Consider the following 13,889-nt stretch of genomic DNA (forward strand, 5'->3'; position numbering starts at 1 on the left):
CATCACGCGTTTGCAATCACACATTTATATTTCAATCACAGAAATCTCTCTGCGTCTCTTTCTCAAATCTATTTTTTCGGATTTCAACAGCATCTCTTTAGAACCCCACGACTCTATGGCTTTCCAATTTTCGACCGAGTCGATTTGACGCGTTAGCGTAATTCTCGCGAGACGTACGATTTTACGCACAATTGCAATTCGTCATCAATGTGAGAGAAAAATCAGCTCGGCAAAGGCCATTTCGTCAGTTAGGTGCAACATCATTTTCGCGAGTGCACTCACCGGCCATCGATCGTTCTCTCTCTTGCTCTCTCTTTCTCTCCTCGTAGAACGGTTGGTCCGGAGACGTGTGATCTTCCCTCTCCCCCCAAGTGTGTATACGATTTTTACACTAAATTGATCATCATCGTGATCATTCATCGATGACTTACCAAACGGAATCGCAGCCGTCGTCGTCGTCGTCGTCGTCGTCGTCGTCGTCGTCGTCGTCGTCGTCGTCGTCGTCGTCGTCGTCGCCGCCGTCGTCGTCGTCGTCGTGGTCGTCGTCGTTGTGATCCTCCGCCGCTTCTTCGACCGGTGAACGTGTCGTGAACCGTCTTCGTCTTTCCGCACCGAGTTTCCTCCAGCTGACGGACTGCCCTTCCTCGGCCCCTCGGGACGTCACGTCGATTCGCACGAGTAAAAATATCGGCACGCATATACGACGCAAAAGCACCCCCGGAAAAAAAAAAACGCAAGAGCACGACGCGCTTCTCCCCGCGACGGCGTTTATATCACAGTCGTCATTATCTCGTACTCCGGACGATCGCTCCCTTCTGCCATTTGTTCTCTCGTTGCCTCCGCAATCCGCGATTCCGTTCGACGCGTTTATCGGAACCGGCGGCGGCGGCAGCGGCGGTGGCGGCGGCGGCGGCGATGGGCGTCGAGCTCCGCCTCGATGGATATACCTGGGCCTCCCTCGACCTAACCTAATGTATGGAAACTGCACCGGCGAAATTCCTCGGTACTCGCGACGGCGGTGGCGGTGGCGGTGAGGTGTTACTCGTCGAAGGGAGGGTGTCGTTCGATGTTCGGGTGAAGAGCCTGTATGTTCCCGGATACGTCGGTTTCCGCGACGTTTCTTCCGCCGATCGTTAGTTTCCCGGTTGTATCCTCTTGATCATGTCTCTCCCTCCTCACTTTTCCCTTTTTCCTCTTCCTCTTTCCCTGTCCGTCTGTCTCTCCGCCTCCTCCTCGCGCTTCCTTCCTCCTGATCCTGTTCCTCTCTCTCTCTCTCTTTCTCCGGTGCTGGGTCGTTCCTCGGAACGGCACCGTTACTTCCCTCCGGTGTCACAGCGCCAACTGACAGCGGCTGGTCGCTCGCCGGTACCCTCGTGCACAGCGGCGGACAAAGATCCGACGACGACCGAAACGTGGCGGAGAAGACCGAGAGCCGGCCAGTCAGCTGGCTCCCCGGTGGCAGCCGACTGCATCGGCCGTGCGCCGGTGCTGCTATCCTCCATTCCTTCGGTTCGATGACGGTCGTCCACGAACTTTCCCGAGTCAGCTGGCTGTGCGCCGCATCCTCCTCCCGCTGATCCCCTTAACCTCTCTATCTCTCTCTCTTTTCCTCTCTCATCCAACCGTCCCCGGCACTCTTGCCTCCACTGTCGTCCTATCCGTGTCGTTTCCTCCCTCTCTCTCTCTCTCTCTTTCTCTCTCGCGTGCGCGCGCGCGCGAGCGCGCGCGACTCTCTCCTCGTCACCCGCGCGCGCACTATTCTCGCGCCGGTATATGCGCGCGTCTCTCCTCTCTGCACTGCTGCTCTCGCGGCGCTCTATCTTACTCTCCGGGCTCGACCGGAAGCGCCGCGAAAGCCCTGCCGCACAGCCAGCCAGCCAGCCGCTTTCTCGCGCATGCAATATCCTCACGAGCGAGCGAGTCGCGTCGAGCCGAGCCGAGCCGAGGCCCCCGAGAGCCGGCCGGCCGCGTTGCATCGAGTGCAACGGAATCGAGTGGCTGTAAAACGGAGGCAGCTACTGTCGCTCGATGACGTGGACGTGGACGACGACGACGACGACGACGACGACGACATAGACGACGACATAGACGACGACGACGATGAACGAGCGAGGCATTCCCATATGCGAGTGTGCAGCGATCGACGTGCGCGTTGCATCGACCGCAATCCGACTATGTGTTTTCCTAATCGCGCCGCATATCGGCCACGGTACGACGGCGACGGTCGAGCGGCCTCGGACGACCACAAAAGAACAAAGGCGGGAGGAAGACGCGAGCCGCGTGAAAATTATGCGTGCACCGGGCGACGGTGGAAACCGAAGCAGGAAACGACGCCGAGCCTTTCGCGTATCGCGCCGCGCCGCTGCAACAACGGCAGGCATATCCGGCATCGCTCCTCTTTTGCGGTTTCGTCACCCTGCTGATTGACAGAATTTATCGGCGTGCAACGTGGCACGTAAGACGGATCTCTCTCATTAGTCACAATTTATTTTTACCGCAGTGAGACGGAAAATATTTGCGATAGCTCAATCGCTCGACGAGAGAAACAAAGAATGAGCTTTGATTCTTCTCATTATGAAACAAAGTAAAAAAAAAAAAAAAAAAAAAGACAAAGGAGCTGGAAAGAAATACACGATTTCCAGAATTCCCACAATTCGAATTCCCACAACGTACAAACGACACGTTGCGAAAAGGAGAGCAAGACTTTCATCTATTAAATAGTCTGTGAATTATTTCTTACATTCTTATCGCATTTTTAACACACTGAGAAAAAATTCCTAAATTTTAATAAATATTTATTCGAATGGTAATGAAACTTGCGGTACATAAATATTTATTCCATAAGAAAAAATGATACTTGAATTAAATTAGTGGTTCCGGTATTAAATATATTTACATTTGGTAAATATTTCATTAGTAGCGTTCGAATAAATATTTATTAAAATTTAGTAATTTTTCCCTCAGCGTATAAAACATTTTTCCGATTGGTTTAAAACGTCGTTTCGATCAATAGAAAATCTCGCGAGAGCCAGGCCCTCGTCGCGATTGATCGTCGCGAATAATCTCGATCTTTCATCGACGATGACGATAAAGTTCATCTTTGCCCTGTTATCGCGATAATTGCGCGATACCACCTTCTTATCCGATTCGCATTTCGATGCGTATCGCTGACCGATACGCTAGAATGATCGATCGATTGCGACATATGATGCGACGTATGATTTGCACTTCTGTATTTCTGCGTTATCAGCGATTCGAAGGCGAGCTTTCCGTTTAAGTTGCGTCAGTCCTTACGTTCTTTTTATCGGCGTGTTAATTATCAGTTTTCATAATTTTCTTAATATTGTTTCATGAATAAGTGATTAATAAGATGGATCGATGTGCACGCGAAACAGTCGCCTGGTCACGATGACGCGCGAATTCTGCGATATGCGCCTCACGACTCGCGAGGAACGCGAACGCGGATCAATTGCCAAGAGAATTATCATAATTATCGCGATTTCTTCAGCTACTTTTCTTGCAATAATTTTTTTCCGGTTCAGCGATGACGGAGCTTGAAAACAGCGTGCGCTAATATTAGCAACATAAACGTGCGAGAGTAGAAGTCACGAGTAAGGAACCACGGGGTCTCGTAAATGCGCCACCGCGCTGGGAGATGGTGATTCTACGTGAATTAGAAGGCTTCCCGCCGCGTCGCGAAGAAAGAAGACAAAGCTGAAAGAGGAGAACAAAGTTTTGCGATAAAGATCGCGCGGCGACTCGTGTCTGCGAACCGGCAAACTTTCGGCATCGAGGGGCGACAATGTTCTTCCGGTGTCGTGCGGCGCTGTCTGCTCGTAAATTGAAACTGCGCGAACAAACACGGGCGCGTACGGCGGAGGCCGCGCTGGAAATTAATATCGAGTCGAGTTTCGTCGAGATTGCGAGGATGCCGATTCAATTAATCGCGACGCGAAAATACAGACGCGGCCGGCGACGATTGGCTCACAAATAATCGAAGTGCCGACAGTGATATAGACGCGAACGGTAGATTTTACAAGAGGACTTCGGAGGGGAGAGGAGGGGGGGAGAGAAAGAGGGTCGTAATTCAAGTGGATAACTCGTATCAAGTCGCGTCATGCAACGTTTTATGTCGCTTCGACAATAGCTGCGAAAGTACGTCGAAAAATTTATCTCTGGTAGAATTACTGTACTCACTACAACGTGCGGATTATAAACCACGGTTGCACATACTTTTTCACGCTGAATATCATTTTAATTCGTATCAAGAGATATAATGAGTATTATATAAATTAAAATTAATTACTGTAAAAAATAACAAACAAATTTTGTATGAGAGATGTTGAAAGTTTCTTTCTTGACCAATTCGAATCAAACCAGATCGTTGAAACGTAACTTTAAATTATTTAATAATATTTAATAATATTTAATAATATTTAATAATATTTAAATTATTTAATAATATACTTATTTTATTGCGTATTTTAAATAGAATTTTCGATAATAAAAAAAGATTTTTACGTAAGAAAAATAATATAATTTATAATAAGTTACTTTGAAGATGATTTTATAAAATTGTTAATATACGTGACTCGTATTCGAATGTCTTTGATTGGAAATTTTTAAATAGGTTGGATTAAATCATAGAGATTAAATTCAAATTCTACCTGATGTCAAGCGGTACGGTTTACAATAAAAAGGAATCGCATCGATTATATCTTTAAATGGATCATTAACAAGTCAAAATAAATTGATTCTCTTTATACTGTAAAAATCACACCGAGCAAAGTCTCGAGACTTACGGCGACACTTCTCACTTCTTTTCAAACGCTCTTGAGTTCCAATGTACTTCATCCATCACATCGCCTCTCCACTAAAGATAAACATCGTTCGATATCATCTCCCGAAAGAAGAATCGCAGAACCTACGCAGTATTCATCGCTCGAATCTCGGTTAACTCCGACGATTATTTATGAGAATGGACTAGATGTTCGTAGTGATCGCGCAGTTCAGGAGAGGAGAGTTAGGGATGATTATTGCGAAAGCGAGGAGCCTATTCCCCGAGTACGGTTACAGTAAGTCGTTTCTCCGCACACATCTGTAGCGCGCGAACACGGGGTGCGTTCTATAAATCCCCCCATTGTTCGCGCGGAGAGCGGTCAGCTACGCCCCTCTCTCTCCCTTCTCTCTCCTCTCTGCAGGCGAAAGGATTGTAATTTTACGATGAGGGGGGTCGATCGCTGGTCCCACCGGTTCGGACCCTTAAAGGGGACAGGTCGGGCATCGGTAGCTTGCATTGTGCTAGAGCTTGAACTCTACACTACCTCCTAACTGGGTCGACATTTTTCCCCCCTTCTCGCTTATATAACTTTCTCTCTCTCTTTCTCTCTCGGCTCTTCTCGACCCCTCGTCATCTCCCAACGCTTCTCTTCCTATTACCGATTACGCTCTCGGGCCTAGTTCTCGCGCGAGATCACGAGATCACTGCGGGACAGCTGAGCGCGCCAAGGTCGGGCGAGAACGAGTTTCGAAAGAACGACCCAGTGACGCCCCGTCCCGATTGCACCGTAGAACTGTACGTGCGTTGTTGCAAGAGACTCTCTACGAAAATTTAGAATCGGAGATTTTTTCCAAGTGTAATTGTTACCACTGTCATTAAAGTTTCTAGTTTGAAAATCGCCGAATGGATCGATCAACCTGTGTCAATCGTTTTTCTCTGCGACTCTGTGTTTATTATACTATTTTGGAAACAATTGTGTCAAAAAAAGAATAAGCGTTATTTTTCAACAGCGCCGACGTTTTATTTGTATGAAACGGCATGAATGAACGCGTTCCGAATATCGTTTTTTCGAAACTCGCTCGCTACGAACATGCGCGAGAACGAAGGCATATTACGTTAGAAGACTGCATGTTGCGATTGCGCAACGCAACGCGTGGCAGGTGCAATCGCCTCGTCACTCGAAGCAGACGAACTTCCACGAAGTACGCTTCCACGAAGCGCGCTTCCGCGAAACCGCGGTTTTATCGTTTAACTGCAAGCGGCACCGTGCACGGAAAAATTACATCGTCGCGATGCGTCGTGACACTGTCTCTCCGGGAACGGAACAGAACGAAATGCTGGCACGCGATCCGCGTCCGAGACGGTCTCCCTTTTTCGTGAGACACAAACCGTGAGGGGTTTCGCGAAGCACCGTAAACGCGGTAGTGCACGATCGCGCTTTTAAACCGCGACGAACGACCGTCAATGACGAAATTCCTGTTCGTGAGTCCGAAGTCATCTGGATCTTGAATCCACGTCTGTGAGATGCCACAGAAAATGCTCTCACGCCGCAGCTCGCGAGATACCGGAAATGTACCGAGTTTCAGAAAGACAATAAAGGATAGCACATAACGTATAGCAGAGTAAATTGACAAAGAAAAATTTGTTCCATTGTGCAAAATGAAACCATACAGAGTAAATTGAAGGGTTTGCTACAAAAAACCAAACAAGTCTAACAAGTTAAATTTTCAGGAAACAGAGAGAAACGTCTCATCTTTACAAACCATTTACTATATAACTATGGTAATTTTGCTTCGGACATACAATAGATATGAGAAGAAAGTTGTAGACTTTAATTAATATTTTGAGAACCTATTTTAAAGAAGAAAATAAAAATCTGGACTTGTTTGATTCTTCCGGGAATTTTATACTCATTACCTATTTATTTCATAATATTTTACCTTTTTTTAAAATATATTAATATTTATTATTAAATAACAAGAAACGAAGAAGAAAACATTACTTAAAATATAAAGCAGTTTTTTCACGTTTTATTTATAAAATTTTACAAATAATTTTCAACAAAAATATCTCGTTATATTTTTCTTTGTATAAAGATGATAATTTTTCTTCGAACATATGATAAGTATATGCATAAAGAAAAAAAATAAAAAAATCTTGACTGATTTATGATTGAAATTTATATTAACTATCTATTTATATTTTTAATTGCCGTTTTCTCCGTTTAATTCTTATGAGAATAAAAGTGTTTACGATGTAACGCTACCGATAGAGAATAATTTGATGCCATAATCCAGATTTCGGAAGAAAAATGGACTTGTTTAATTTTTGTAGAAAATCTTTCAATTACATATAATTACATGTAAAATAAATTTACGGGGCAATAAACAGCGTAAGAAATTATACGAATAAATTGAACTTTAAACAGATTTTGAACATCATAGGAGATTGCAGAGATTGATTTTCTCGAAGTCGATCTAGCCGCTCCTCGAAAGAACGACGGGCGTTTACAGTTGCAAACTGAGGTCGCACATGAGGTAAGCCTCAGTCAGAGCGTTCTAACGTTAAATTTACGGGCGTCTCGTTTTACAAGGTGGCTCGATATCGGATACGCGAGCGAATGACGCAAGGATTACGAGCTTTCTCAAGCCCCGACACGCTTTCGGCCTATAAAAGCGGGATGACTAATTTCGGTGTCTAGAGATTGTGTGCAGGTGTTGTCAGGATCGATTCAACGAGCGAGGTGTCTCGGTTTAACGCGAAGCACCATCTTGCACGAACACGTTCCGACACCCCCTCCCCCTCCCCCTCCTCCCTGTGTGTAATACGTGGCACGCGTGTGCATATCGCGTAATAGTTTACCGATAATTGCGGACCACGAGCAAGGAATATTACGGCTCGCAGCTATCTCGCGTGCGTTCTAATTTATAATTTTAAAACAGCCATTGTCACGTCTGCACAATATTCATCTTGATTATCATGTGTGATTACACAATACTTTGCGCACTGTTAAGAAAATTCTTGCAATAAACTTTACCCAATTGATTTAAAAGTTCAAACGTTAAAGCGGTTTTTGATAAATCGTACAGGGATATGTATTAGAAATGAAGAGCGCACAAGTATCATTTATTCCCGCGACGCATAAATGTTTGAAGATGACATTGAGGACCATTCGTACACGCATTCTCATACCAGATATTTCGTTGCCGTTTCAGGCCGGTTCTCGCAAAGGGACACGAAACTCAATGCAGTTTTCAAGTGGCTCTTGCGCTCCCAAGCGCGCTGACGCAATCGCTGACGAAACAACAGCTGGACTTGCCTTCGAGTACCCTTCTTCGTACTGCCAATAGCGAGTGTCGCCACGCAAAAGGCTCTACAATTCGTGTTTCGCAAGACAAACGACGTAAGCCGGACTTTTCGCGGAACTGCCGTCTAAACAAGGATTGAAACCGAAGATTCGATGGCAGATGCGTGAACAAAAAAAAAAGAAGAAGAACGTAATCCGTCCATTCACGATTTGCATGGCAATGAGACTCGTGCACACTGAGGTACGAGACTCGCTTTTCCCTCGCGTAGAATAATTCTCGCGCTCGTTTCACGATTCATGGCGACGATTGGCACGAGACACATTTTCGCTGGCGTCATCGGGATTAACATGGGTTTCAATCCCTGCCAAAAAGTTTTCGCTCTCGCGAGCCCATCCTCGTTTCGAAAACTCGATAGAAATTCCATCCCCTCGTGCCCGTGCTTCGCGGCCGCCCCGGAAGTTCCCTTACGAATTTCCGTGCGACGGGACGTCTCGTGACGACCGGGAGGATGACTACGGCGACAGGCGCGCGCGGTTCATGAATATTCACGACGGTGCCTTGGAAAGCGGCGAGAGGTAGCGACAACCGGGGATTGCCGGGGGAAGGTTGAGGGAGGGTGCAGTAACACAGTTTCTTCACCAGGGTCGGTCGGTCGGTCGTTCGTTCAATGTGCGAGATGCAACAGCCGCTGACCAACAGCCGCTGACTCCTCTCTTCGCCCCTCACTCGCCAGTTAGAGTTGGAAATATGCAAACAATCATATCGTTCGAATAATTCGAACAGGATTGAACACAACTTCGCCGATTAGAGGTATTTAAATGCCCGGAATATTCAGAGCTGGAAATATTTGATAAGCGTTTAAAGAATTCGCGGAAAATGCTCCGCACTGTTTGAACAAAAATGGCGGAAGAAAGGAGGGCAAAAAGAAAGACGAAGGAGAAAGTGAAAATGTCTCTGCGGCGCGTTGTTCCTTTTTTCCTCCCTCCCCCTCCCCTCCTCCCCCACCTTTCTCTCGTCATTCACTCTCTCGCTTTCGCCGTGTCCAACGCGCGGCGCAAATTGGCGTTAATCGTGTTAGGGTGAGGCATCCTGCCAGACCCGTACGAGCAGGGTAATTCCACTCCTACGCGACCACCAGAAAGACCGGAAAGGAGCAGCCGGAAGCGTGCGTTCGTGGATCTGCCGCTCGGGGAGTTTCTTCGGTCGCCGCAACCGCTTAACCCTTCTCCGTCATGCTATTCGCTCCACATGAGAGCGCGACACCCTAAATTCAATGAAACTATGGGGTTAAATTTAAATTCATAATATGACTTGAAATCTGGAGATAATAAACTATCTTTTTTTTAATTCTTATCAAGAGGCCTTTCTTTGTTAATTTAATTTCCATTTAAATAAATATTGCTACACTGATACACGGAAATTTTCTATTTACAGATTTAATGAGAATTGCATCGTAATCTTTCTCATGAATAAATTCCATTAGGCGTGTAACTATTCGCATTCTAAAAATAATCTAATTGAGCACGTCAAGTGAATATTTATGAAGGATTGAGCAGAAAAATCGAAACTGCCTTGTTCGCGAAATACACGTCTCTTAAATGATAAAACGATAAAACATTACTATGATAGAATACATAAGCTAAGCTGCATCGATAAGACTTTTGATTCCATTAAGATCAAGAAGCACTTGAGAGAGCACTCGCTTTGCAAGATTATCAGATCAACTTATCGACAACGTACTCGGATAAGGATTTTTATTCACCTCACAAAGAGAAGTCTCACGCTAGCAATCCCAAATGTATCAAGTGTTAAAAATAAAAATAAAAGGTGATGACCTAACATTGTTTCGCGCTTACAATATTTATAACGCCTAGATCTTAAATATCATAACAAACGTTCATAATGTTAAATATCACAAGTGCTACGTAGCTATGATGTGATTACATCACGATAACGATTAGGTATTATATCACACTCCGTATCGATTGAGAAAAGCATTAATTTATGCTACGCATTCAATTATTACACCTTTCTACAGACATGGTGACTGGCGTAACTAAACAAATCAAGGATCGATCGCCGATCGATCATACGCGTTCACTCGGCATTACGAGAAGTCGCTCGGCAGCATTTAATATCTTCCGATTGCGATCGCGAAATTAACAGAGGGGAGGGACAAGGTAACGCTACGTCGAGCAATTACCGTATCGTTAACGATATCTTGATCGTAGAATTATGTCAAGGAACGCGGCGGCAGCGGCAGCGGCGGAGCTGGGACACTTCTTTTCCTCCATTACTCGCTCTCATTGTCTCCGAAAGCGATAATAGTCGTTCTTCCTGTCTTCGCCTCGGGTTTTTTTCTTCCTCCGTTCTTCTCCCTCCTTCTTTGCCGCCTATTCTTTCCTTCCTATCTTTTTCCTTTTTTTTTTGCGGCCAAGTCGGCCGAGCAAGGCGACGGGCATTAAACGCTTTTTAAATCCTTTTTCTCTCGTTATGAAATTCTAAATTGCCACTGTCTCTCGGCAAAGGTGGAAGGGCAAGCAGGCAGCAGGAGGCGGAGGTGAATAAGGGAGAACGGAGGAGGAACGCAGGATGTACGCCGCGCGTTAACCTCCGCGCGGCTACGTGCCAGAACCGCGGGACGTTAATGCACATTTTATTACGCGTCTCTTAAAAGGCGCTTTTACCGCGGCGCGCGACGCTCGGTAAAAGGCCAAACTCATCTGGAATTCGAGGCGACATTACCGGAAAATAATGACCCCGGGGTGAAAGCGATGACCCAGATCGTCCTGTTTGCAACGCGAATCTAATACGCGACATTACGCCTCGGATTCATTCATCGACAGCGTAATCCGCATTTGCTGGGTTTTTTTTTTCCTAGAGCAGAAAACGTCTATACCGTGAGACAAGAATAATCGACCGCGTTCGTGGGACAAGAAATAAAGTGCGATTACGATCACGCAATGAACAAAGGATGTTCGTCCTTCTACCTGCGACTTGTAGAACGACATTGATCGTTTCAGTCTCGACGTATTGATTCGGTCGAAAAATTCATACGACTATGCAAGAACGAAGTTAGCAATTGCAAGTATCTTATGTTATCGATACTCTAATCAAAGTGAAGGATATTTCCTATATTTTTTAAATTCTCAGCAATTTCTTACTTGAGCGTTATAAAAATGGCATTGTAAAAATCAAGAATCGTTTTAATTTCCAATAAAAAAAAAGAAAACAAAATGGACGTATCGGCGTTCATTAAATTAAAAATTACGATTTACGCATCAATGTTTGCGATACGGTTCGCATTGGCCTTCTTCTTTTTTTCCTCTTTTCTGTAAAAAAGTGTTTTATTACCACAACGTATTTCCTCTTGCCGTCTATAAACCTCTTTGGCCATGTTCCAATGATCGGTCAGGTATCTCGCATTTATCCGAATATCCGAGAAGTCAAAGTCAACTCTTGGCCTCGGGTCAAGCGATGCGTAACGCTGACGGAGTGGTACACACACATACACATACACGCAGACTGCTTCACACATCATATCGTATTATTCATAGCTTCTTTCCCTGCGGCCCTTTCAATTCCGTTATTCGATGCCATTGTCGTTATTGTTTCACAATTGTCGACGCGAGGCCGCGGCGGCCAAGAGCGAGACGAGAACCGGCATTCGTTCCAAGTGCCCTTTGCTCCTGCGCGAATATTTTACACCGTCATCAACGCGCGTATAATCGACGCGATAACGTCGAGTAGAAGCCGCGACGATAACGCTGTCAAATGAGAAAGGACCTCCCATTAATTCTCCAATTTGTGAACAAAGAGGGAGAAAAAGTTGAAGACGATGTGTCGCGTGAGCGCGAGCGAGCGTACGCGCGTATCGATTGCATTCTGGACGCGAGCAGAAACAAAGAAGCAAACCTGATCGCGTCCTCCACTCGCGAGAGCCGCAAACCCGGTCCGCTCTCGGTTTACTGTACACATGATTGAGGGCTTACTGCCTTCGCACTCGCAAAGGACACTTGCGCATCTGCGCCCGCACAAAAGCGGAAGATTGAGATTATGGATTCGGACAACTCGCGAAAATTATATTGAGAGAAAGAGAAGAGGAAGAGAGCATCCATTAAGTCTTCGAAGAATATTCACACAAAGGCCAAAAATATTTGCTAGAATTTTGGCAGAACATGAACAGGAACAGCTAGCGAGAGCGGAGGTAGCTCGAACGATCGATGCTAAACACGCGGAACAAAGGGAACTTTAAAGAGAGACAAAAAGAGAAAGAGAGAAAGAGAGAAAACGAAAGAGTGAATAGGATTTATGCGAACGCGAGCTTTAAAGTGGAGGACGCGATCAGTGCGAATCGTTGGACATGTAACTGAAAAGTGCATGATATGCACGCGCGCTCTGTTGTTCATTTCGCCTCTCGCATAAAATCCTCTGAATTTAAAAAAGGAAATCTCGGCTCTCATTAACCTTCATTTTTCTCTAACTTGATTTTATTAAAAAAGTTTTTCCTCCATTTTCTCCAAATTGCCCAGTTTTTACAAAAGAGTTTTCTATTTTCTGTAATAGTCGCCCGTTCTGGCGACCGAAGAACAAATGAATTGATAACGAAATGTCATTTTCCTAATACGAAACCCGTCAGTTCTCGACGAAAAAGTTTAAATGAAATGAGTACCCTCATCTTTTTTTTCTATCAAATATGGTAATCCTGTACCACTCTTATCTATTCGCCATTGTGGTATTGATTGCCAAAGTCGTTAGCGCGATCGGTCGCCGGTTTCCGGTCGTCCAGGGATCGATCGAGCGTGCGAAACGTCGAGTTGGAAAAATCGCCCCGCAGGCGGTAAAATATCGCTTGATTGATGAAACATCGATTTTTCAAAAGGCGTCAGTGGTAGCCGCTGTCCAAATATCCACGCGGCGGCAGCGGTCCCAATATCTCCATCGCGGTACATACAAGAGCGAAGTAATATGGGAAACGGGGGTTGCGGCAGCGGTGGGAACACGGCGAAGGGTGGAGACCGGCGATGGGGATTCGCATTAAAACAAGGCGTTCTATCGATTGGCTGAGAGAAGCGTGCCTCTAGGACAAAGAGGACGGAAGGCCGCGTGCGCCACAGTGCCACACAAAGGACTCGCATCCTGCCACGGATATTTCGTTCCCCGTCTATACTCCTTCGTCTTTTCCGGCAACTCTCCTAGAATTACTCCGTTTCAATGAGATTTTCTTGGAAAGACGACAAACGGGATTTTTCTCTAAAACTTCTCAGATAGCTGAGATTAGTAAAAATTTCTTAAATCCGAGAGAGGAAAGAATTTTACATGTATGCTGAAAAAAAAAGTCTGATAGTAGTTATTAAATGTTGAGTGAAATACTGCCAATTAATTCGGCTAATAAAACCAAAAATAAATCACACAAAAAGAACGGTTTTATTGAAGTAAATAAAAAACTTAATTGGACATAAAAAATAATTATATTCAACCATCAAAATAGTTAGGAAAGAAAAGTTTAAGCATGATGAGCAATAATGTAAAAAGTTTCGCCATTTTAAGAATTAACTTAAGTGACCTACGTAATTATTTTGATGGTTTAACATAATTATTTTCTACATCTAATTAAATATTTACATACTTCAATAAAACCGTTTTTTTTTATGTAGTACTCAAATGAAATAAAATTAATAAATTAAATTAAATTAAGAATAAATATTTGGTTAATATAATTAAAAAATAATTTGACTTTTTTAAATATACAGTTGGTATTATCGAACGGTTAATTATATTATTGTGTTTGGTTATACTAA

General features: G+C 44.7%; 1 protein-coding gene across 7 annotated transcripts in view; it reads right to left on the reverse strand.

Moving 5' to 3' along the window:
* LOC105197151 (growth factor receptor-bound protein 14) overlaps positions 1-13,889 on the reverse strand; it is a 273,307-nt gene that overhangs the window by 69,091 nt on the left and 190,327 nt on the right. The gene's annotated exons all lie outside the window — the stretch shown is intronic.

Source organism: Solenopsis invicta, chromosome 15, assembly GCF_016802725.1.
Source record: "Solenopsis invicta isolate M01_SB chromosome 15, UNIL_Sinv_3.0, whole genome shotgun sequence".
NCBI lineage: Eukaryota > Metazoa > Arthropoda > Insecta > Hymenoptera > Formicidae > Solenopsis > Solenopsis invicta.